The 24650-nt window shown below is 49.3% G+C and overlaps 1 protein-coding gene across 1 annotated transcript in view; it reads right to left on the bottom strand.

Annotated features, from left to right (window-relative positions):
- Eya2 (EYA transcriptional coactivator and phosphatase 2) overlaps positions 1–22317 on the bottom strand; it is a 149869-nt gene extending 127552 nt beyond the window's left edge. The window contains exon 1 of the mRNA XM_075963101.1: positions 21970–22317. The gene's annotated coding sequence lies outside the window, so the exon portion shown is untranslated. The remainder of the gene's footprint in view (positions 1–21969) is intronic.
- Positions 22318–24650: the final 2333 nt, after the last annotated feature.

Raw genomic sequence — 24650 nt, 5'->3', positions numbered from 1 at the left:
GCAGTGGGTTTTTGAAACCTCAAAGCCCACCCCCAGTGACGCGCCTCCTCCACCAAGGCCTCCTAATCCTTCCCCCAAACAGTTCCACCAACCAGGGATCAAGCACTCAAATACATGAGTCTATGCGGGCTGTTCTCATTGGAACCACCACAGGGTTTCTTACTGAAGTGGACATTTGCTGATTCAACTATACTGGCTGCCCAGGAAACTCCAGGGATCCTCCTGTCTCCACCTCTCCTGCACTCGGATTAAGGAAATCACGTCAGAGTCTAACCCATTCAAACACTGTAGCACAGGATTGACGTCTACAAAGCTCACACTTGGGATCCATAAACACTGTCTCATAATGTTTTAAGTAAATATGGCAGGTTGTGCTGAGCTATCTTGGGGCACAAGCAGTCCATGGACGATCGGCTAGACGAGCTTGCAAGAAGTCTCACCAGCTGAGCCAGTGGCACAGGTCAGTCATCCCTGTGCTACAGAGGCTGAGGCAGGAGGACCTGAGTTCAAAGCCTTCCTGGGTAACAAAGCAAGTTCAAGGCAACTTACTGAGATCCTGTTTCAAAATACAATATAAAAAAAGGGCTAGAGCACTTGCCTAGCATGGGTGAGGTCCTGGGGTCCATCCCCAGCACGTTAAAGAAAAAAGAAGCCATTGGACCAACAACATGGTTCAGTACTTCACAGTGTCTGCTACCAGGCCCGACAAAGGTAGAAGGGGAGAACTGACTCCCACATGTTGTCCTCTGGCTTCCACACTGGCACCATGGCAACCACTGCTCCACACACACTTATACATGCACACAAAATAAACAAACACGTGTTTTAAAAAAATGTTAAAACCGTTAAACCCTTCTACGGACTCCCACAGCCAACACTGACACAAATAGCTAAGCTCTCCTCCATGAGCCCAGTCACTTCTCACTCACACACAGTCACTTGTAGCACACAGTTCACACACGCCCACAAGCTCCGGCATCCCCTCTGACACACACACACACACACACGCACATGCACACACACTCACAGTATACTTCTTCACACGCGCATGCCCACATATGCCCACACTGCCCCCCTAACATTCACATAGGCTTTCTCTTGAGTAATTAAAGATTATTTAAACTTTTCCAAGCGCCTTAATTTGGTTTAATAGCATCTCAGGTCTCAGACAAGCGGGGCAGATTTAGGTCAAATACGTTCAGTTCAGCCTTACAAAAAATGTGTGGAAACTGTGGGACTGGCATGGACAAGGGCAAGCATCATGCTGGCAGAGGAGGGCCAGCAGCCTTTTGGAGGGATGGAGACCACTGGGGGGCTTCTCCGGACACCAACACACTGCCTGAGCATTGATCACACACACGCCCACCACCATGAAGAAAGAAAGTTCTCCTGTTAGCTGTTAGACAACGGTGGTTTTGGTTGTCTACTATCCCTTGCTAACATACACGTTCAAGGCAGGCCTGTAATCCCAGGTACCAGAGAAGCTAAGGCACGAGGATCCTGTCTCAAAATGAAACAAAAAATGAGGTTGGGGACACAGCTCAGTGGTAGAGGACTTGTCTAGCATGTGTGAGGTCCTGACTTCAATCCCCAACTCCACAGACAAGAAAAAATTCTGGCCCCTGGGAGAGCCACTACAGAGAATTCTGACCTGACGCCTACCTGGAGCTCCTGAGATGAACAGGGTGTGTTCCAGGGAAAGGCAGGGACTGAGTCCCCAATTGTCACCGTGCAGGAATGTAGGCCTCATTTGCCAGATCTCCCAAGGGTCCAGGAGAAGCCAGAAACCCTGGTTTTTATATGGAATCTCCCGAGTTTTAAATGCTGGCAACTCACTCGAATCAAAACACCCTCAGGCCAAAGAAAGCACATTTGTGGGGCAAAGGTGGCCTCAGCCTGTCCCCAAGACCCGGGGATCAAAGAGGAAAGAGTCAGATCTGCATGTGGCAGAGGCGGGGGAGTTCATGGGTTCCCTCAGCCTCAGTTTCCACAGCTGTTTGGGGGAGCCGGCCTAGGCGAGAAGAGCACTCTTCCACCACGGCTCTCAGAAAGGCTGTCGATAGAGAGAATGGTGTATCCGGGCCACAAAGGGGGGCATAATCTGACACCGGTTCAAAAACCGGCAGTTGAACCAGAAATGTTTCCCCTTCCCCGGCTGAGGTTTTTGGAGGCAGTGGGTGTGCTTTTAGAAAAACACAACACACCAAGTCAGGAATTTCATGAGGGAAAACGTGGCAGCTGGGAAGGCCACATCTGGGGATATGCTCGCTTGTGTGAGTACACGCTGTTCTGCCGTCCCCAGAGCAAGGCAAGGCTGCAGCCGGGCTGCTGCGGCTCTTCTGGGACCCGAGGTGCTGCGAGGGCCAAGGCAGGCGTCCTGGGCAGGGACACACACCCAGACAGGGCCTCCCTCCTCCAGGATGCGGGACAGAGAACTGACGAGGCCGAGTCCCAGAACTCCAGCATGAGAGGCACCAAGCCCCTTGTCCCACCCCTCCCATAAACATCGGTCAACCTTTGGCTACAACTCAAGCCTTTGTCCTAGTCCCCACCTTGAACAACACGGGCTGTAATAGTCTCCTTTGCTCAGTAGGACTATGGGGCTAGTAAAACACTATGTGCCTGTGGCCTCATTTAAGCTGATGGCCCCACTCCACAGGTGGGGAAACTGAGGCCCAGGCAGATAAGGCCATTAGGTGGCGGGTCTGGATTTCCACCAGTGCCTGAGTAAAACGGAAGCTATCCACACTGCTGATCATTTTCCCACTGTACACTGCATGTCTATAGGAGTATGCTCTTCATGAGGGCTTAGGGGGATCTGCCTAGCTGAACCCCATGTGTGTGGACTCGGTCGCAGCTCTCTACGGCAAGGGGATGTAAGTCTCAGCAACACCATGGGGTCCTTTGTAGAGTCTCTCTAGCCTCAGTTCCTCAAAACAGAGAGTTGGAAAAGCCTGGGAGAGCTCAGCAAGCCAAGGAGGATGCTGGGACGGTAATGTGGCCACGGTGCCGACAGGACCACACCATCAGTCATTTTGGTCATGCTGTTTAACCTTTTAGATGACTGTCATATTCCCTGAAGTGCCAACAAAATGCCTGGGCCTGAGGATGGAGGTGGCTGGACAAGTCTGGCCCATGGGTAGGAGGGGGCTGGACATGTCTAGACTGTGAGAATGAAGATGGCTGGACATCTGGACATCCTGGCAGTTGGTTTAGAATCACACTCTCCAAGGCACCTCTTCCTTTTTCTGGTGACCGGCCCACCGAGTCACACTTTGTGAAGCCTCTGCGATCTCCTGGTCCACCCACTGTCCCCTCGTTCTCTTCCCAGGGTAGCAAGATCTCACTGTCCCTGCCCTGCTCGGAGCCCCACAGTGGCTCCCACCTTGCCCAGAGCATAAGCCAAGAATCAGACGGGGCCTGGAATGTCTTTGTCTTCCTGACATCCTGGCTCTGCCTGCTCTAGCAAGTTCCTGGCTATTCCAGAATGCACCAGTTACAACTCACTCCGAGTCTTGTATGCACCCTTCCGCCTCAGCACTGAAGGAACCTCTCTTTGCCAAGCGGCCTGTTCTGTACGGGGGGCAGTTAAGCCTTTTGTCACTAGGCGTCAATCAGAATGGGAAGATTCACACCAGAAAAGGCATAATGTCCGATCAGAGCCCTGGATTTTCAGAAAGCTGGTTCCCAGCGTTCCACGGCAACGGCCACCTTCCTTAATGTAAGTGTAGAGACCCTTTCTCTTTATGTGCACCCACCCTGCCCAGCCACTTTCCATTAACAGACTTGATTTTCAGCAGGGAGGACATAGGGGGCAACATTTTGAGACCGTCTTGGGGAACATTCACTCTAGGCTGCAGCTTGTGGGCCCCAGCTGGACATGCTCAGAGGCCACTTGGTCCCTCCGCCCATCCTCTCACAAGCTTCAGCACTGCCTGCACCCCATTCTGCAACCTCGTTGCAGGGCCCAGATTTTGAAAGGGGCAAAGCTAAATGTTAAGAAGGGTTTTAAGGATCCTTTTCTGTCCTTCTAGAACATTCTAGGAGTTGAAAAAAGCCTTGATAGCTAGAAAACACAAGTATGGTTAAGCTGGCCAGCCAGCTCAAAACTGCCACTGCCAGCAAGGTCACAGCAAGGACAGCTGTCTTCACATAGGCTACCTGTACCCATCTGTGTTAGGTGCCAGTGGCACGGGGGCTGTGGGTCTCGGGGCATCACAGTCCACATGCTTTAATAAACAGAGCAAGAAATGAGGATAGTTACTAAGGCGCTTGTCACACAAGCCTGAGAACCGCGGTTTGATTCCTGGAACCCAGAAAAAGGTGGAGAAAAGAAGTGACATCATCCAGCTGCCTCCTGACCTCCCTGTACATCACGGCATGCACAATGCCTGAACTCAGGCCACACACTCACAGACACGGTGACAGCAAAACCAAAGCTGGGCGTGGCAGTGTGTTTTTATAATCTCAGAACTGGGATAGAAGAGTCAGGCAGATCTCTGCGACTCCAAAAAAGGAGGGGGGACGGCACCTAAGGAACAACACCCAAGGTTGACTTCAGGTCTCCATAAACATGTGCACACATAGGCACACCCATGCGTACACTCATACACACATACATACTAAAAACAAACAAGATGAACCTCCACAACAAACACACCCCCACCCTAAGCATTAACAATGCCCACCTTGAGAGACCTCAACATCTCCCAAGGCAGATGTGGCCTCTCATTTATGCACACTGGCTAGAACGTGGCCTCCATGCCTTTCATGTTTTTGTCAGGGACTGGGATATAAGGGAGATTTTCCTTCCATCCTGAGTCTGTGTTGGGAGAGTCACCACCATCGCCACGTCAGTGGAGAACAAAGCCCGAGCCTCGGTATCGGAGAGACAGCTGGGCCAGGTGGAGATTGTGGTGAGCTCATTTAGACATCTAAACGGAGCAGTCGTTTCCCGGCCCTGGCCCACTGAGGTTGTACGGAAATGTGGGTGCAAGGTTGACATATCTTATGATTTCTTTCTTAGCAGAAGCTAGAAAGCAGCAGATTTGGTGTTAGATAGCCAGATTTCCAAATGATGGCCCCATTCTCCTTTCCAAGTGCCCTGAAGACCAAGGAAAGCCAAACTCTGAGGGCTACATCAGATAATACTGCAGTACTTCTAGCCAGGGAAGAAGTCTGGGAGTGGAGGTGGGGAAGGGAGGAAGGAATGAATGAATGAATGAATGAATGAAGGAAGGAAGGAAGGAAGGAAGGCCAGAGATGGAGGGATGGAAGTCTGTCCTGCATCTCCCTTTGGTGCTGGGCCTGGCCATACTGAGTCATTTCCCATTCTGTTTTTATTTGTATTTGTGACTGTGGTGGTCTGAATAGGAATGGCCCTAACAGACTCTTGTGTTTGAGTGCTTGGCCCACAGGAAATGGTCCTATCAGGAGGTAGAGTAGGTGTGGCCTTGATGTAGGAAGTGTGTCACTGTGGACGCTGGCTCTGAGCTTTCATATATGCTCAAGCTACACCCAGTGTGACAGTCTCCTTTTAGTGCCTGTGGATCAGGAACTAGAACTCTCAGTTCTTTCTCCAGCACCATGTCTGCCTGCACGCTGCCATGGCCACCATCATGATAATGGACTAAATCTCTGAAACTATAAGCCAGCCCCAATGAAATGTTTTCCTTCATAAGAGTTGCTGTGGTCATGGTGTCCCTTCACAGCAATGGAAACCCTAACGAAGGCAGTGTCTCTGTGTGTTCACGTATGTAATTGCAAACACGCACATGCCAGAGCATGTGTGTGAAAATCGGAGAACAACCTAGAGGGTTGGTCCTTGCTTTCCTCCTTGTCTGAGACCTGCCGCTCTTGTTCACCCTTGTGTGATCCAGCTGCCGCAAGCTTCCAGGGGCGCTCCTGTTTTCATCTCCCATCTTGTCATAGGAGCACTGGGGTACAGACCCACACCTCCCTGTTCAGTTTTACACTGGTGCTGGGGATCCGAGCTCAGGTCCTCACCCCTGTGCAGCTGTACTTACCCACTGAGCATCTCGCCTGCCCACTTCCCACTTTCCCTCGGAAGGCCCAGACATCTGCTGTGCTCGGCTAGAGCCCCTTAAGTATTAAGTCTCAATTTTATACCAAGCACCACGAGAAAAGATGACCCAGTATCAGACTTTCGGGTACAGGTGAAAGGACAGACGAAGAGCCCAGGAGCAGCACATCTTACAGTTTTTCACCTAACAGGAACATTTGAACAGTAAGAAGAAAATACAGAAGTCCCGCCCTGTGTTCGGATAAAGGGCACATTTCATAAATAGCATAGTAATCCGGAGAAGGGTGAGGCAGGCATGTCTACAAGTGTACAGTGATACAGTCCGGGGGCCACGGGGAGCTTGTGTACCCATCTCCTCTAGCAACTGCCACTGAATTCACACCTTTCTCCATTCCTTCCCTAGTGCTGAAAGTGACTAAGAAATCACATATGACCTACATATGAGTTACTGAACCAGCCGCACCTGAAGCGGGATCCTTCAGGATGTCTCACTTCCCAGGTCGTTCCATGTGGGCCAATTCAAAAGCTATCCCTCACTTATGGTGTAGGATGTGTTGCTTTCATTGGTTGAATAAAGAGACTGCCTTGGCCTTTTGATAGGGAAGCCCTCAAGTGGGCGGAGAAGACAGAACAGAATGCTGGGAAATAAGGGAAGTGTGGCAGACACCATGATTCTCCTGCCTGAGATGGACGCTGGTTAGACTCATGCTGGTCTAACATGCGCCACAGTCAAGAGGCGCTACAGATTAATAGAAATGGGTTAATCAAGATGTGAGAGTTAGCCCATGAAAGGCTAGAGCTAATGGGCCAGGCAGTAATTTAATTAATACAATTTCTGTGTTGTTATTTTGAGGGTTAAGCTAGCTGGGCGGCTGAGAGCCAGGTGGCTGGGATGAAAAGCAGGCCCATGTCCTCCTACTACAACTTACATCCAGAACAATCTCAATAGCTAAGGGTCCTATGGGTTAGGGTTTTGCTCAATGCGACTTTTGGAGAGAGGAAGAAAGATAATAATTTAACCGCCAGCCTGGGCATCAAGGCATCTTTAAAAGCTCCAGCATATCCCTGACCACGCCACCCACTCCCACCCGATTCCTTAACCTTCCTTCTTGTGTGGAATCCTCGTGGGTCCTGTCTCCACACCGAGCAGCACAAGTTCCTTGTTGCTCTAATCAGTGACTGATGACCACTTATGAGACCTGCAGACATCTTACGACTCACATCAACCCAGATGACATAACCATCCTCCTCTTGAATCGAATAAAAACCCAGGGGATAGACTTGGACCAGCACACTGTTCTCAATGATGAGCCGTGATCAGGGAAACTCCTGAGAAACACATAAAACCGGGGAGACTGCTCCTTGGAAGAATCTCGGCCAGACCCCGGGAGGCCTGAGTCCTGCTTTTTCCTGGAAACAACATTCAGCGACTCTTGGCATCTCTTCTGGTCAGGATTTAGTCAAAAGAAAAAAGTCATGGGGAAGGGAGAGGCTTAGGGTCTGTTGGCCGAAATGAGATGCCCAAGATGTGCGAGGAGCCCAAAGGAGTTCCTCACTCAGATTTGAAACTCAGGAACTTTCTCACAAAAATCAAGATTGCTGTAGCTTTTGGAAAACCAAGATACCTGGTAGCTGGAGCCTGATCCTGGACTAATGGGTATACTCCATGAGGGGTAGCTTGTGCACATGCATGTGTGTGTGTGTGCATGCGTGTGCGTATCCCTGTGTGGGTACATGTGTGCACACGGAGACCAGATTGACAACTAGTGTCTTCCTCAAGCGTTTCTCTACTCTCTCTTTCTACTTTTCCTCTCTCTCTCTCAACAGGGTTTCTCTGTGTAGCTTTGGAGCCTGTCCCAGAACTCTCTCTCTCTGTAGACCAGGCTGACCTCAAATTCATGGAGATCCGCCTGCCTCTGCCTCCCGAGTGCTGGGATTAAAGGTGTGCACCACCACTGCCTCCACCTTTTTTCTTTTAAGATAGGGTCGCTCACTGTCTTGGAGCTGGCTCACTGATTGGCTAGACTGGCTGTGCCAGCGACCTCTGGGCTCCCGTCTCTGCCTCCCAGAGCTGAGATTACAGATACTTAAGCTTCCACTTAACTTTTTACCTAAATGCTAGGGATTCACATTCAGATCCTTACACTTCCACACTGAGTATTTTACTGGCTGAGCCACCTCCAGTCCCTGGGCTTTTTCACTTTTGACGGTATCTTCCTCTGGAGAAGAGCCTGGTACACAGTAGGTACTCAATGATTTGGAATGTGTGGACGAGTGCAATTTCTATTCAGTAGGGATAGGCTGGGGGCTGGGGAAAGGAAGAAGGGAAGAAGCAGTTGATCGCCTGTTCATTAGAAACAAGGCGAAACTGCTGGAGGAAAACACTTTTGAGAAAGCAAAGGACAAGAAATCAAAACAAAAAATCCTCAGCAAGTGCCAGCAACTGCTGCGAGCTGGTGGCTCCCTGGTCTTTCTGTTCTCCAGCTTTGACCCACAAACCCAGGGTCATTGGAGACAGGGCTGAGGTCTTCACTCTGGCTGCACAGGAGGGCTAAGCCCTCACTGGCCTCCCTTTCCTATTGCAGCTCTAATCCTCAGGGGCTACGACTCTCAGGCTCCCATAGAAGACCCCGGGAACCTCTCAGTCAGGGTAACGAGAGCTAGAAGCAAGTGTCTTGGGAATCGACCTCCAGGCAGTCCTAAAATTGGAGGTCCTTTACTGGTCATACCTGTGCCCCCGGCCCTTACCTTCTCTTTACCCCCAGTGAGCCCAGGAACACTTATGTCCAACAGAAAGCTAGGATTCCAGTGGCTGAATCCTGTTTCCTAAGCAAGGAATAAACAGCTTTAAACAACTTGTGTGGGTCAGGTGCCTCCTGGCGCAAGTCGCATCTGTGACCTCCATTTCCATCCCTTCATTGAGAAGGGAGCTGAGGCTGGGAGGGGTTCCATGAGCCCAGGGCTGTGAGACCAGTCAGTGCAGTCACAGCAATGAGTCCTTCCATGATGCATACGCAGCAGTGGCTCTGTAAGATGGAGATGGAGCCGAAAGATTCACTTTGCAGGGTGATGTCACGGCCCTTGAATCATCGCAGCGCATGCAGTCATGTTTGGATGGCTGGCACTGCCATAAACTATCCCATGGCGCCCTCAGAATAAACACAGCGCACCCAGTTACTCACAGCACATCAGACTCGACCAAGACAGTAAACCACCTGTCAACGCCTGAGGATCGGCTTCTACTACTTCACAGCGTCGCTGGACCATGCCCTGCCTCTATACAGTAATGTGGGGTGCTGCGCACACCAGAGCAGTCTTGGCCATCATGTGGACTGTCAGCATCTGGATCGAATGCAGCAACTGTACAGCATAGATCTGTGTGGAAGCACACAGCGTTCGCGTAGCAACTAAACCACCCGATGCTGCCTTCCTCTAGATTACCCCAATGCATGGCTGAGCTAGACATCGTCTGATCCCAGCTCGCCCATCCTCACCCACAGTGTGCTGTGCTCGAGGCCAGGAGGGAGCACAAATGTGGTTCAATAGGTAAAAATGGGTAAAAGATGAACCCGAGTCCAAGCCCTAAAATGCATATGGTGAAGGGCAAGAACCAGCTCCCACAGACTGTCCTCAGGCTTCTGCAGGGCGCCTCTCCCCCATACACAAATGGAATTTAATTTTTGTAAACTCCAAAGCTGCAACTGAGGAACCTTTACCTCCTTTGCTCACCTGTGTTTAGTTAATCAATGACACAGTTAAGTGAGGGGGAATGGGAGGGAGCTGGATTCTTTCCGGGGTGCTAGAGGCTGGACAGTGTAGTAATCAGGAGAAAATACCTCTAGATCCAGCCCCCACAGAGAAGCCTGGCTTGATCCCTTCTCTTGTAAACTTGAGTGGCTTATATACGCTTGCTGTCCTTTGCTCATCTATAACAGGGGCAGTTGTTCTGAGGAAGAGACGTTTGTCTGCCACTATTCGGGACTGGACCATGCAGAGGGGATGCCAAGACGACTGCGGTCAGCTCTGTATGTGCCCAAGCTGGGCTGCACACAAATGCACACATGTACCATGCAGCTGCCCGATCAGCCAAGACCGGTCTTTGAAGGTAGATCTAGACAGCCATGACTGACAGCCCCGGAAACCTCACTCCTCTCATTTTCTGCCCCTGAAGACAGAGCGCAGAGCACCAGGTCTCGCTGTATAAGAGTCTTGTTATTTGAGAAGAGTTTAGGAATAAAATATTTTGGTGTTGTATTTTATTTTAGTTTTTGAGACAGAGTCTTGCTATAGAGCCTAGGCTAGCCTCAGAATTGACGCTTCCTGCCTCTGCCTCCCAAAGTATTCCATATTCCACCATGCCTGGCTTAAAGTATTTCTTTCCTCGCTTCCCTCCTCCCTTCCTGTCTTTTTTTCTTTTTTGGTTCTGTTGAGACAGAGCCCCAATCTGTAACCCAGGATAGCCTGGAACTCATGGCAATCCTCCTGCCTCAGCCTCTGAGTGACTGGGATTGCAGGCACCATACCCATCTAAAAATTTTTGTTTTAAATAAAGGGGTCTCAGACACATGCGTCACAACTTCCCTCCAGAATTCAGCTACACGCACACACCCAGTTTTGCTGTTAATTATGGGCTTGGGTTTTAAACCATTCTAAACTGTCTTATGATAAGCCATAAAAACTTTGGAGCCCGTTCGCCTTAATTTTTTTTCTATGGTTTCTAAAGTCTAAAGAGAGAAATGTCCCTGACTGTTTAAGCTACTATGGGAGGGTGCACGCCTCCCTCAAAAAGAAGACTCATAGATTCTTCCAAAATGTCTCCAATCCAGAGACTGTAGTTACCTGAGAAGCAGTGGGGTATGTCCAGGACGAGTAACTTAAACTTTCACCCTCTCTTGCTGAATTCTTCTGGGGACAGATCTATTCCCAGATTCAAATTTTAAATTGTAAAACAGGCTTATGGTGTGTATGTGTGTTTGTGCCCGTGTCTGCATGCATGTGCAGGTGCACGTGTGCTTGTGTGACTTCACTGTGCATGTATGTGAAACAGGCTATGGTGTGTATGTGTGTTTGTGCCCGTGTGTGCATTCATGTGCAGGTGCAGGTGTGACTTCACTGTGCATGTATGTGAAACAGGCTTATGGTGTGTATGTGTGTTTGTGCCCGTGTCTGCATGCATGTGCAGGTGCAGGTGTGACTTCACTGTGCATGTATGTGAAACAGGCTAATGGTGTGTATGTGTGTTTGTGCCCGTGTGTGCATTCATGTGCAGGTGCAGGTGTGACTTCACTGTGCATGTATGTGAAACAGGCTAATGGTGTGTATGTGTGTTTGTGCCCGTGTGTGCATTCATGTGCAGGTGCAAGTGTGACTTCACTGTGCATGTATGTGGAAAGGCCAGAGGCCAAACTCGGTCTTGTGGGTCAGAAGCTATCTACCTCATTTTGGGGACAGAGTCTCTAGTTGGCCTGGCTCTCACCAAGTAAGGTAGGCTCTCTCTGGTCAGGGAGCCCCTCTAAAGCTCTGGGATTATAAGTAGGCATTACCATGCTTTGTGTGGGTTCTGGAGTCAAACTTGGGTCCTCATGCTTGCAAGCTGAGCATTTTGCTGACTGAGCCACCTCCTCAGTCCTCCTGTGTCATTATTTAATTGAAGTCCTTATAACATATCTGACACAGACGTTATCTCTCTCATGAGCTGGCAAATGTACCAAGGTTCCGAGGATTCCTGGGATCTGCCCAAAGTCACACAGCAAGTAGGTGATAGGGGGAGGAGTCAGTTGCTGCCCCAACAGGGCCCCATTTCAAGACATAGCACTGGGCCTGCCTAGTTTGAAGAGGAGGTCCCTCCTGGTGGGCACATGTTCCCAGAGTTCTGCCTGGAGATTCTCATAGCCCACTTAGGCTCCTCTCTTTACCTGCTATATCTATCTATCTATCTATCTATCTATCTATCTATCTATCTATCTACTCATAACACACACACATACATGCATACATGTGTGTGTACACACACACACACACATATATATACATATATACTAATTCTCACATGATGTGGATGGGGGAAGTTCTCAAGACCTCAGCCCTGGACAAATAACTGTCATCGACCAAGGAAGGCTGAAGGAGAAAGAAGTCTTTCCCAGGGAAGAGCGCACCAACTGGCTGTGCAATACCCAATGGCCAGCCCTGAAAACATACACACAAGGGACATTATACAACTTGAGCAGGTTGCATTTATATGTTTAGGAACACACACACTTATCAAATTAATGAAAAAAAGAGGCCATAAATTAGAAACAGCAAGGAGGAGTATACAGAAGAGTATATGGAAAGAGGAAAGGGAAGAGGGAAGTGGTAAAAATACATTAAAATCTCAAAAAGAAAAGAAAAACTTTTGAAAGAAAAAAAATGACAGGTTCTCAGTGAAAGGAGAGGGTGAGGGCCACAGAGGCCCCGCTGGTTTATCATAGAGACTCTGTCATCAGTCTCAGTCTGTCACACAGACACACCTGTAACACAAGGGTTCGGGGATTGGGGCTTTTGCTCTTGTTTTAATTGTGTAAGAACTTTTGCTTGTAAATATAAGCATCCTGTGCATGCAGTACCTATGGAGGACAGAAGAGGGCAGCAGACCCCCCCCAGCCCCACCCCGGAGGAGATGGAGAAGCAGGCGTTTGTGAGCCTCCTGGGTGTTGGGAACTGAACCCAGGTCCTCTGGAAAAGGATTAAAAGCCTTGTGAAAGTGCGTGGCACCTAAAATCTGGGTGAGGTTTTAAATCTACTATCCTCACCCCTCATCCCTTTCTGAAAACTGTGATGATTTCAACCTCTAATACCCGCGTGATTTCATTCTTAACTTCCCAAAGTCTGGGGACAGCTCACACTCTAAGGAAAGCAAAAACATGAAAGCAACCACCCTAAGTCATCCTTATCACAGTCCCCACCCCCAACCTGAGGTTATCCATGCTGTCTATGTGGAAACTGAGGCAAAGCTAGGCTTTGGACCCAGGTCGTGTCTGTCAACAACGTAAGAACCCCTATCAAGAGAACAGGGTTGAGATTACGTTAGTTCAGATCAGATCTGGGTCATTCCAAGGTGGCACCTCAGAGGGTCAGGGCTGTGGCACTAGCTAGTCAGTGAGCCCCAGGGACTCACCATGAGTCTTTGGCATTATGAGAAAATCTTTTGTTTTTCTTTTTTAGCTCCTTAAGGTTTGCTAACTGAGCAAGAACCTTGTATTTTTTTTCCTTCCTGTGACTTCCCTTTCATTTAAATGGGAAAACATGCATTTCAAAGACATTCAATAGCTGTGTTGAAGTCTCAGGTTCAATCACAATGTCCCCATTGTGGCTGGAGGACTCCCTGGCCTTTAAGCTTGGGTTATAAAAATTTGGTTTGAGCCCAAAGTCTGGCTTTAATAGAATATTTTAATTTTGTTTAATGAATATTATTTTAAGTCTATTTGGCAGTTTAAAAATGTGTTCTTTTATTTTCAAATTAAGCTTTATCCATGATCCATGCTTACTTGGGGATGGGGGTACAGCGAGCAGTGGGGGCGATAATAATACAAGCTACCATTTATTGAGTGCTTACTATGTGCCAAACGCCCCGTGAATGCATGCCACCTCATTCCACGTGCGCGGTCTTTCCAGGAACAGCAGCTGCGCCCGGAGGTGGCAGTACGAGGGCACCTAGGGCACCGTGAGTGGCCAAGATTCACACCAGCTCCGTCTGAGTCTGGGGCGCTCAGCCACAGCCCACGCTTTCTCCACATGGACCTGCAGTTTCCAGGCACCGCACTGGCCTGGTACCCAATTGTCTGTCATCTTTACAGCTGGTTGTTAAACGCAGACAAGCGGGACCACAAAGCCAAAACTCTCACAGGTGGCGTCTTTAAATTTTCACCGCAGCCAACGGCAAAATCCTTATTATCATTACCATGCCCGGTTTTACAAACTGAGAAACTGAGGCACAAAGAGCTACACCATTAGCCTCAGGCCGCTTGGAAAGCGTGATCATAGCAGGACTTGTCTTGGTCATCACTCATGCGCTGCCCACTGCTGCTACAAACACTTTCTTATTATTCTCCATAGAAAGGCGCGCTATGCATATGGGGACATTGAGGCACAGAGACGTACAGACAGATGGACAAATGCCAAGTGACAGCTTCAACCCTAGCAGCCCAGGGTTCCCAGCAAGGCTTCCAGTTGGGAAAAGCTGATTCTTTGTACCCTGCACCATTTTCCAAAGAAGCAGAGAGCAACTGTCAGGGTACCAGAATGTCCCATGATGCACAATGCATCTTGGGACATAGAAGTTGGTGCTGAGCTGGGCTTCTTGGGGGTTCAAAGTTGCTTGAACCCTCATCCTGCCGTGGGAGCTATAGAAAGCTCTGGAAAGGGCTGGAAGTCACGGCAACACGCTCTGTCTACTCAAGGATCAACAGGGCTAAGGCAGGGAGGCAGTTCAAGGACACTGGAGTCCCGTTCTTGTGGGTCTCTCTGATCACAGACACAGGTGTTTCACTGAAGAACGGCTAAGAATGAAGGCACTGGGAAAACACAGCATGTCTTTTATCTTGTCATACTGCCAGGGGTCAGGGGTCATGGGTCAATGTATTTTGCTCTAAAGGGCCACACCCAGTGTTTCAGGCTCCGTGGGCTGCACAGTCCCTATAGTAACACTGATGTTATTATACTGGGACTGAGACAGCCTGCAGGGTTGGGGACGGCCAGCTGTAGAGTTGCAGACCCGTCACAACAGCCGTAGCTCCAAACACGCCTAGGCTTCCACAAGGGCAGATTCGAGGCAGGCATCCTCCTTTTTCTCCTATTCTGGTCCTCTGTGAATACCCATAAGGCAATACAAACAGGACTGACTTTAAAGTCTGCATCCCAAGGGCCGACGTGGAAGCTGCCTATTCTAGGGGCTTGGGATCGGAACTGGATGTAATCCTGGCTCTGACACAGGCTATAGGATCCTGACCATGTGACTTTACCCCCCCCCCCCGCGGCCCCAACATTCCATTTCCGCATCTGTAAAATGGAGATAATAACAGCCTACTCCATCCAGAGACAAAGCGAAGTATTTCTTAAGTGTAGCGGCTGGCACACAGCACATTCTCAATAAACAGGGGCATTGCTTGTTGCCAACAACCCTTGCATGGGCACAAAGACACCAAAAATTAATTCACCGAAATAAAAATATAAAAAGGCGGACAAACTTTCCAAAACAAGTTCTTTAAAGTTTCCCCGAGAGTCCCAGAGGTCAGAAAACACCCCACCCTGGATCAAACCACTAGACACCCTCCCTGAGTCTGCATCGACATCCCGGTACCAGTCTGTCTTTCTTGCGGTGCCGGAGCAACGTGGAGACATTCCACGCGTTTCAGACATCTGTGAGATGAAGACATCACCCCCACACCCCCATCATCCCTCCCCCTTCCCTCTACACCCCAGCCATTAGCTTCGGTCTCTTCAGCAAGAGGAGGGCACACAGAGCTCAGGATCCTCACAGACCGGAGGTGCATAATCTCCCAGGCTTCACTCTTTGTCACGGCTGGATGGGGCCAAAACTCTGCTGACAACACAGGCACAAGCCACCACTTGTAGAGCCGTCTGTCCTGGCAGAGCTGTCCTTCTCAGCCCCCCTCGCTTCCCAGTGGCAGAGAAGGCCAGAAGTACACGATCCCCGCCTCCCCCCTTCCCAACTAAGCAGGGAACACAGGCCTTTGCCGGAGAAAGACGTGGTGCTAGAACATTCCAAAACAAAAGTGGCCATTTGTGCAAATAATACACACCCACAAAGGCAAACAACCTCTATGGGCTGACACCTTTTCTTTCTCTCAGAAGAGGGTTAACTCCATTGTGGAATGCCCACCAGTAACTGGGTTGGTACTAAGATCAGAGACGTGCAGACACACTGTGTGTGTGCTTCAGGGAGCCGGTGGTTAATGAGAGAGAAAGGCTTGGCTTCACGCTGTGCACCCACATTTTAAAAAAAATCACAGAAACAAAGAAAGTAAAGAAATGAAACAAAAACCAAAGGACCGTGAAAAACTATTAATGTTTCAACCACAAAGTGATCGTGAGATGGGGAATAAGAGGCAAAGAAATTGACCAGGAGACCACAGGGCGTTCTCAACCTCTGACTCCCACAGACCTGAACATCAGGAGGAGGTATCAGTAGTGACAGATGGACCCTGAACCCAGTTTTTCTCTAGGAAGGTGAAAGAGAAAGTTCTGGAGAAACCCGCCATTCCAGCCTCTGTCTCCGTTTACCACAAGATGTCTTTGCGAGCCCTCGGAGGACCAGATCAAGTTAGGAGCAGAACGCCCCCTCTTCTGTGTCCAATTCAACCAAACACGTCTAACAGGCAGGAATTCGGACTTGGCCCCGGGAACGAGTGCTGGTGGTTTTGTCCTGTTTTGGTGACCTTCAGTGCGTTTATTTATGTACTTCAAGCCCATGATCTAATACATGTTGGTTTGGCTTCCCTTCTCATAATAGCAGCCTGTAAAAAGCTATTGAGAATTCCCCGTGTTTTCTCATTTTGGGTCAAGAAAATAAAATCGATATCTAAGTAACCTTTTTAAAAATTTAAAGGCCTGTACCGCTCCAAAATGAGGAGCGTTTGCACCTGAACGAAGAAGTCTGTCTCTCAGAGCCTCTTCAAGGTGCAAGATTGGTGACTGCCTATGTGAGAATTAGCTAAGACGGGACTTCGTCGACCTAAGTCAAACAATGCCATTTAAAACTCACGTTAAAGCAATCACCATGCAGAACCTGCCTGTGTTTTTCCCATTTCTTAAACAGAAGTGTGTATGTTTTCGCATAGTTTCCTGCTGTGTTTTTTTTTCTTGGCACACTCATGTCGTACCACGAAACCCAAAGTATTCACGTTGCAGGAACAATAATGGCCGAAACAGACCCACTTGCTTCTGCCGTGACTTTTCTTTACCAAATTAAAATGCCTACTGGTTAATACATGGTAAATTTCAGTTCTAAAAAACAATACTTGGGAGATAAAGAGAAGAGACCGAGCCCCGCCTTCAGAGGACGCAAGGAAAAGTGTGTTGCCACACATGCAGGAGTAGGCGTTGGACCGTCCGGTTCCTCATTCTTTGGGGGGAGGGGAGGGGCATGTCGATTTTTATCATTTTTCCTTCAATTATAAAATCCCCAAGAGCTGGCTGCTTCCCGAGTGAGTGAACGTAAGCAGATATGTTCATTTCAGTTATGTCTGTGAATACACAGACTTGAAAAGTTAATTTTCCTAGATATTCAGACAGAAGGGGAAAGTTGGAAGCCGACGACACACTTTATGATACAGGCACGATACTAATATAGACGGCAAATGACAAAATAGTTCTTAACCTCTGTTAAATTCTTCACACATTTTAAAAGATGTTTAAATTGGCATTATTTTGCACTGGCATTTCTGTCTTAAATTTCTGCATAGATTCAAGACTACGAATTCACATATCAAAACACCAGGAGCTGGAAAATCTCTGCTGGAAGACCTGTAATTGCCAGAAGAGAGTGGCTGCGAGGCCGAGGCCCCTGCTTTCAGCAGGACGGTCGGTGTGCTGCAACCCTGCGTTCCATCCTTGGCTTTCTTTCCAAGGATGCACCTCTCAGGCCCTATGAACCACAAGCCCATGTCCCCACGTTCAGGCCACTGGTGGCATCCCTCGACAGCCTAAGTGGCCAAGACGAACCGCTTCTGTCACCCGACTCTCGAGACCACCTGTTCCAAATTACTTTGTCCTCCAAATGTTTATAATTGAACCCCAGGCCAGCTCCCACTCGCAGTAATACAATGCAGCTCCTTCTGGTAAAGCGGACCTGAGCTGTGCCTACCGTAAGGCTTAGGGCCTTCCCTCTGCCGGTAAGTTTATTGACTTGTTTTAGGAACAGAACCGCTCAGTGTTAATATAAAAGGGACAAATCAAATTAACCCTCATAAATAAACAGCCATTTTCCTTGACAGAACCAGACCCAAACTGCTAAATACGACTCCCAAGGTTTCTATTCCTGCCTTCTAAATACGGAATACGACTTCTCTTCTATTTAAAATAACAGATAATTTGTTCTGTGCATGTTCAGAGTCATCCAAACTGCTTGTCACCCTCCAAGGGGAGGGAGAGCAGGGTTTTCGAAGGACGTGGGTGAGGCACCCACCCACTGGGAATTGAAGACTTGGGTTTCATCTGCACTTCATCTGCGGCCTACGTGAGTCATCTGCTCTGTGACTCAGTTTCCCCTTTAACAAGGCTGGGCTATTAATAATAACACCCTAAGGACTGGCATAAAGAACTAGTCTAAGGACTAATGAGATGAGTTGATGGATGTCCTCTGCGTTCAAGTTCTGGATGTGTGGTAGCAGCTGTATTTGTTTTTCTTGTTTTTTTGTTTTGTTTCCTTTTTTTTCGTAACAATGTGTGTTTCCATAAGTGAATCTTAGGTGTAGTCTATAAGTGGAGAAAAACAGCATCAGCGTTCACTGCCATGAAAGTCAGTGAGAAGCAAACGGAGAACACGCATGTAAAACTGTGTAGCTCCCGTCAGCTCTAGGTGCACCAGGCAGGTACTTTCCTACCCTGAATTACAAGTATTAGTCCCCGGTGGAAGGTGTCCCCTCCCTGGATTAGAAGGCAAACACCACTAGACCAGTTAAGACAACCAAGTAGCAAATTCTCCACTAATGGTTTTCCTACCAGAAGTTCCTTTGTGTGTGTGTGTGGTGTGGTGTGTTTGGGACTCTTGCATAACCTCAGATGCTGAGGGGGAAGGGAGCTGCTGACACAAACTGTGATTCTGGAATCAGGAAGAGTGTTGGGACTGAGCGAGGAAAGAGAGAGAGAGAGAGAAAGAGAGAGAGAGAGAGAGAGAGAGAGAGAAAGAGAGAGAGAGAGAGAGAGAGAGTTTTCTGTCAACAGGCCATGTTTTCTCTACTCCCGTACTCCCGGGTTAAGCCTCCGTAAAGGATTCCTTCTGGGCAAACGCCTCCAACTCCTTATTCAGAACAAATAGCAAGACAAATGTTTCCTGCCCACAGCAGAACCCAGTCTTGGTGGCCGGCAGAAAGTGTGGCGTCTGGGAGTGACTCTCAGCCACGCTGCCTGAAACCTCAAGATCAGGAGGGCCACAGAACTAAGCAATCCTTCCTGTTCAGAAGCCTCTGTGCAGACAATTCTCTCCCTTAAGGAATTTCTGTCAGGCCCCACAGTCTTCCTTTGTATCTATCTGGTGCCCAGGTGAGAGGCAGGTAAATATCTCTGGCCGTGTGACAGGAAGCAAGTTTTTTTCCTAGTCTTTGTATGTACACACACACACACACCTCAAGTCTGTGGATATTTTCTGGGAGTTAGGCTTTGCCCTGGGCCCTAAGCATCCTTCACGGGCAGGAGGCCTGCCCAGCAAGGACCAGTCCCGGTTCCAGTTCCAGCTCCCATCTATCCTCTTAGCTGCAGGGGCTTCAGCAGCTGGCCCAACTGAGCAAAACCTTCCCCTCCCTTCTTTTTCTGACAGCCATCGGCTGTCTCTACAGCCAGAAACACATCTGCTGTGATCGCCCGGAACCCCACTCCCGCTCAGCGATAGCCTAGGCTTTTACTACATGAGAAGTTTATTGCTGGCTTAATGAGTTTCGAAAGGGCCACCGCAGCTGAGGACAGTCAGCACACTTTGTGTGGGGGGTGGAGGGTGGGGGCGTGGGGGGCAGAGAAAGAGTTCTCGCCCTGAGCTTGGCTTGAGCTGGTGGCAGTCGGATGGCCGTTAAGTTCTGGTCTCCTGCACCCTGCATGAGTTATCTTTGGGAACGTGCTGAAAAATAAGGAAATGCTTCTTCTTTGTCAGGGATGGAGTCATCTTGTCTTGGGGGAACCAAAAGACATCTTAAGTGGGCATGGCTGGACCGTGTACACAGTTTTGAAAACTGTTAGCGTCTCTACAACATATTCAGCCCAATCCTGAAAGTGCCCAGCCACATCACAGCCCCGTTTTACTGCCGGCTTTTCTGCTCTCCCCACGGCAGCTAGCATTTTATCAGTTTATCCATCCGCAACAAGACTTGAAATCTCTTACGATCGACTTAAGGCAGCAGGGCATTTTGAAAGCAGTGTGCTATGTGTGGTTCCCCTGTTCCAAACGGTAATCCTGTAACAGTGTGCTATGTGTGGTTCCCCTGTTCCAAACGGTAATCCTGTAACAGGTCCACAAATCACATCTCTTTACGGGGTGTCTAACCCAACACAAAAGTATGGAAAGATGCTGGAACTTAGGACATTTTATATATATATATATATATATATATATATATATATATATATATATATATACGTATATATATATATACACACACACATATATACATAGATCTCGGAGCACAAATCTTTTCATTTTTACTTCACATTGTTTACCTATCTGATACTAGAAAAAACCAACTTATGTGTTTGTGCCTTATTTTTATACACGCAGGCACAGGACTATGCAAGCTCTTTAAGACCTGGGGAGAAATAACCAATTATTTTAAGATAAAACAGTTTTTCAAGTTGTGAATTAAGATACAAAGGGGCTTTGGGATCTAAAAATGACTTCACACACACACACACACACACACACACTTCAGTTTCTCTCAGATCCAAATTGGTTTATCTACAGCTGCAAAATCCCAAGTTTCAAACACACACTCAATATTATGCTTCATCACAAACAAGATTCAAAACATTATCATTTCTTACGTAAATATCTCGTTAATTTCCTCCAGTCTGAAGATGTCTAAAGACAAGGAAATACTAACTAGGCTTGAGGGGGCCTATGCTAGAGGGAAATAGCATTTCTTGAGTAAAACTGCGGAGTGACTCCTTGAGAAGGATTATTTTGAAAAGTCTGTGCGTGTTAGGGTCTAACTCACCGCCGAGGGTTGATGTGTTTGTTAACCTATACTCTGGTAATAGGAATTTCACCAGAGCATCAAGGGCCTATGGAATTAATAGACTCGGCTCCAAACCATTGTCCCCAGTTATAATTTCCTTGGAGCGGGTAACTTGTATACTCGTGTTGTATTGTTTTTTAAAGTTATTAAAGGTTGTGTGGTGGAGAGAAGAGAGAGAAAGGACAGCCGGTAGTAGATCCGCCCGCCTTGCTTTTGGTAGGCAATGAGTGAGGGCTGTCAAGTGTGAGCCCAGGATAGGCTTTGGGACACTATGAACCTTGCAAAAAAGGCTCGCGTTTAACTGCTGAGCCAAGCGCGTTGAAGCTTTAGCGGTGGGATACTTCTCCCAGTCACGCTTCCCTAATACTCCTTGAGCTTGAGAGCTATTTGAAAAGCATTGAAGCAGCTAGGGCCAGTCCACAGCTGCCTGGCTAAAATAACTCCAGACTGCGCGCTCTCCCCTTACTACGAAATCCAGTCTAAGTGTTCTGATGGAAAGTTGTGTTAAGTTTCAGCTCCAACTTCAGCGTCCTGAGCTGGACCACTGCAGGATCATGAAGACTTTTCAAAAGAAAATCGGCAATCGGCGTGGAGGAGGCTGGGCCACAGGCCCCCAGTTCGAGCGGTTTGCCTCGCTGCTCCTCAGCCATCCCATCACCCCGGCCCTCGGGCATCAGCTTGTCCCTGGGTTCCTTTTGGGTGGGATCCGACATTCACGACGAGCCTCCTCCGAGGCCAGGCATCTAACCAAACGCAGAGACACGGCCGCGTCCTGCACTTGTCCCGCGCGCGGGAGTTGCCAACTTCAGTCACTGCGCCCCGCACCCCCACTCACCTGGAACATGAGGGGAAACTGAGGCCCAGAGACTCAGAAAGATTCTGAAAGGGAATCTGCCTGCGGCGGCCGGGTCTCGACTCCACTCTTGTCGGCGGGGTCCCCGGGAACAGCGCTCCCGCCCTTCGTCCCCGAGCGAGCGCGGTACTCACCCGCGCAATGCAGAGGCGTCCCGAGCGGGCCAGGCCGGGTGACGGCACGCGGAGCGAGTGTCGCGGAGCTGCAGCGGCCGCGTGTGCGGGGGACCGGCCCCTGTCCCGGGCGCGGGTCTCCTGCGCCCCCGCCGGGCCGCGCCGTGCGTGGGGGCCGCGAGGCGCGGCGCTGGCTCCGGGCGGGGACTCGGCCCTGCAGTGCGCACTGCTCTCGCTGCCGCCGCTGCGCTCCCGGAGGAGGGACGCGCCGGCCTCCTCCCCGCGGCGACGCCCACGCCGCCTCCGGGCCCCGCAGAGTCCTCACCGCGGCCAGGCGCGGCCCCAGAGAGGCAGCAACGCAGAAAGGGACCGCGTGCGTGCATTCATCCATCCATCATCCACCCACCTATCATCTCTCCATCCATCCAGTCCACTGCCCGTGCCGGGTCAGCCACTCCACTAGAACAAGACCAACTCGTTTTCTGTGGTCTTAGAACTTTCCATTCACACCGAGAGAGGGATCATGAACAAAGAATCCAGGAAAAAGAAGGCAGTTGGAGAAAGTTGTAAATACTAAGGAGGAGGGAAAAAGAGGGGGGCTGTGGGGGCTAGGGCACCAGAGCAATCCTGGCAGACGTCTCTGAGGAGGTGTCACCTCAATTTCAGAAAAGTGTGTGTGTGTTAGGGCAGAGGTCAACCTTAATATCTTCGTCAATTGCTCTCTACCTGTTTTTTTTCTTTTTTTACTTCTTTTAATCCCTAAGTCAGGGTCTCTTTTTGTCAATTCAGCCAGAGTGGCTGACCAGCAAGCCCCCAGGATACTCCTACCTCTGCCTCCCAGGCACTGAGTTATAGGCACCCACTGCCGTGTCTACTATTTTATATAGGTAATGGGGATTTGAACTCAGAACCTCATGCGTGTATGGCACTTTAATGACTGAGCCACCTCCCTGTCCAGCATGTCTCTATGGAGCTCAGCTGGCTCAGATGACTACTCTTACTGCGTACTCAGGTGCTGGGGCTGCAGGTGTCTCCACCAAGCTAGGCTTTGGGCCCCTCGTCAGAGGCCCTGACGGAACACTGGAAATGGGCTCCAATGGACTCCAGTGGTGGAGGGTCTGTTCCGTTTACAAACATCAGCTTCTTTGGGCTTCTCTCTAGCCGTGGTTAGTAAAGAGCCACTGACTCTCATGACTCCAACTTGTTCCAAAGGCCAGCATTCCTGAGCAGAATTCCAGAGGCTCAGATGCCCCCTTCTGGCCTCTGTAGGCACTGCACTCACATGCACACCTTGCCGCCCACATACCCATGCATACAGATAGATAAAAATAAACTTAGGGGCTGGAGTGACAGCTCAGCAGTTAAGAGTCCCTGTTGCTCTTGTAGAGGACCCGGTTCAGTTCTCAGCACTCACGTGTTGGCTAACAACTGTCCTAACTCCAGTTCCAGGAGATTCGACGCTGTTTCCTGAACTCCATCAGGCATGGGTACACAGACCTTCATAGCGGGCAGAACAATCACATGCAAAAGTAAAAATAAAATTAAATCAGGACCAGTTGTGAATCCTTTCCTTAACTTAAAGGAATACTCACCTGTGTGTAAGTATGGTAATTTTATACTCTTGTTATATAGGAGCCCCCAACTGTAGATGGGTCAGGCCCTGACACCCTTGGCCGCATCTCCAGTTCTTTCTCTTTTTCTTCACAGACACCACACCAGAGCAAGTGTCTCCAGCTGGCATGGACGTCCCCACTCAGTGAGGAGGGACCAGGCATCTCCAGACATCAGTGATGAGCAGAAGGGAAATCTGCCCTGGGTCTTGATTTTCTCATCTAAGAGCTCAGACCCGAGGCTTCCTTTCCATTGTCACCATGAGAATGCTGGGCGCTCACCCTAACACACTTCCCACCAAGGCTGCTCTGCCGCCAACCACGCTCTGTGGATCACCTACCACTCTGGGCATTTTGTTCCTCTCGGCATCATCTTAGAAAGCATGAAACTGCTCTCACTGGAGACATTCAATGTCCATTAACAGGGGACAAGCCTTGGCCCCTGAACCTCACTTTTTCTTTTAAACAAAACAAAAGCCTAGAATGAAGGGCTAGGGTGGTGGCTGGGTTAGTAAAGTGCTTGCCCTGTATGCATCAGGGCTTGAGTGTGGATCATCAGTATCCACATAAATAGCTGGGCACCAGGGCGACTCACGCCTGTAATCCCAGAGCTGGGGAGGCAGAGACAGGAAGACCCCTGGGGCTCATTGTCCAGTCATCCTAGCCTAACCAATGAGCTCCAGGCTCAGTGGGCAATCCCGCTCTCAAAACAGAAGGTAGAGCGTGGGTGAACGTGTCACTTGACATTGAACTCTGGCACACGCACGCACACACACACACACACACACTCACCACAACCGGATGAGGATAAACTGGACTAGGACATGTCACATGAAATGGCACAGTGTGAGTACAGGTCCCAGATTGAAGGGGCTCGGGGGGAGGAACTTCTGTACTGAACATGGACATGCATTTTGACATGTGGTGCTGAGGACTGAACCCGTGGTGATGTCACAGCAGCAAATGTATTTCCCCAGCCTCATCTCAGATACTTTTTTTGTATTATTCCCATATCCCAGGAAATATGGCACTATTTTCATCACCTATGATCACATTAGGTGCCCAAATAATCTAGAGTTCACAGTACATTAC

The sequence above is a fragment of the Microtus pennsylvanicus genome, chromosome 2 (genome assembly GCF_037038515.1).
Source record: "Microtus pennsylvanicus isolate mMicPen1 chromosome 2, mMicPen1.hap1, whole genome shotgun sequence".
Lineage (NCBI taxonomy): Eukaryota > Metazoa > Chordata > Mammalia > Rodentia > Cricetidae > Microtus > Microtus pennsylvanicus.
Note: the sequence above shows the minus strand (reverse complement) of the source record. Positions and strands in the feature narration are given on the sequence as shown.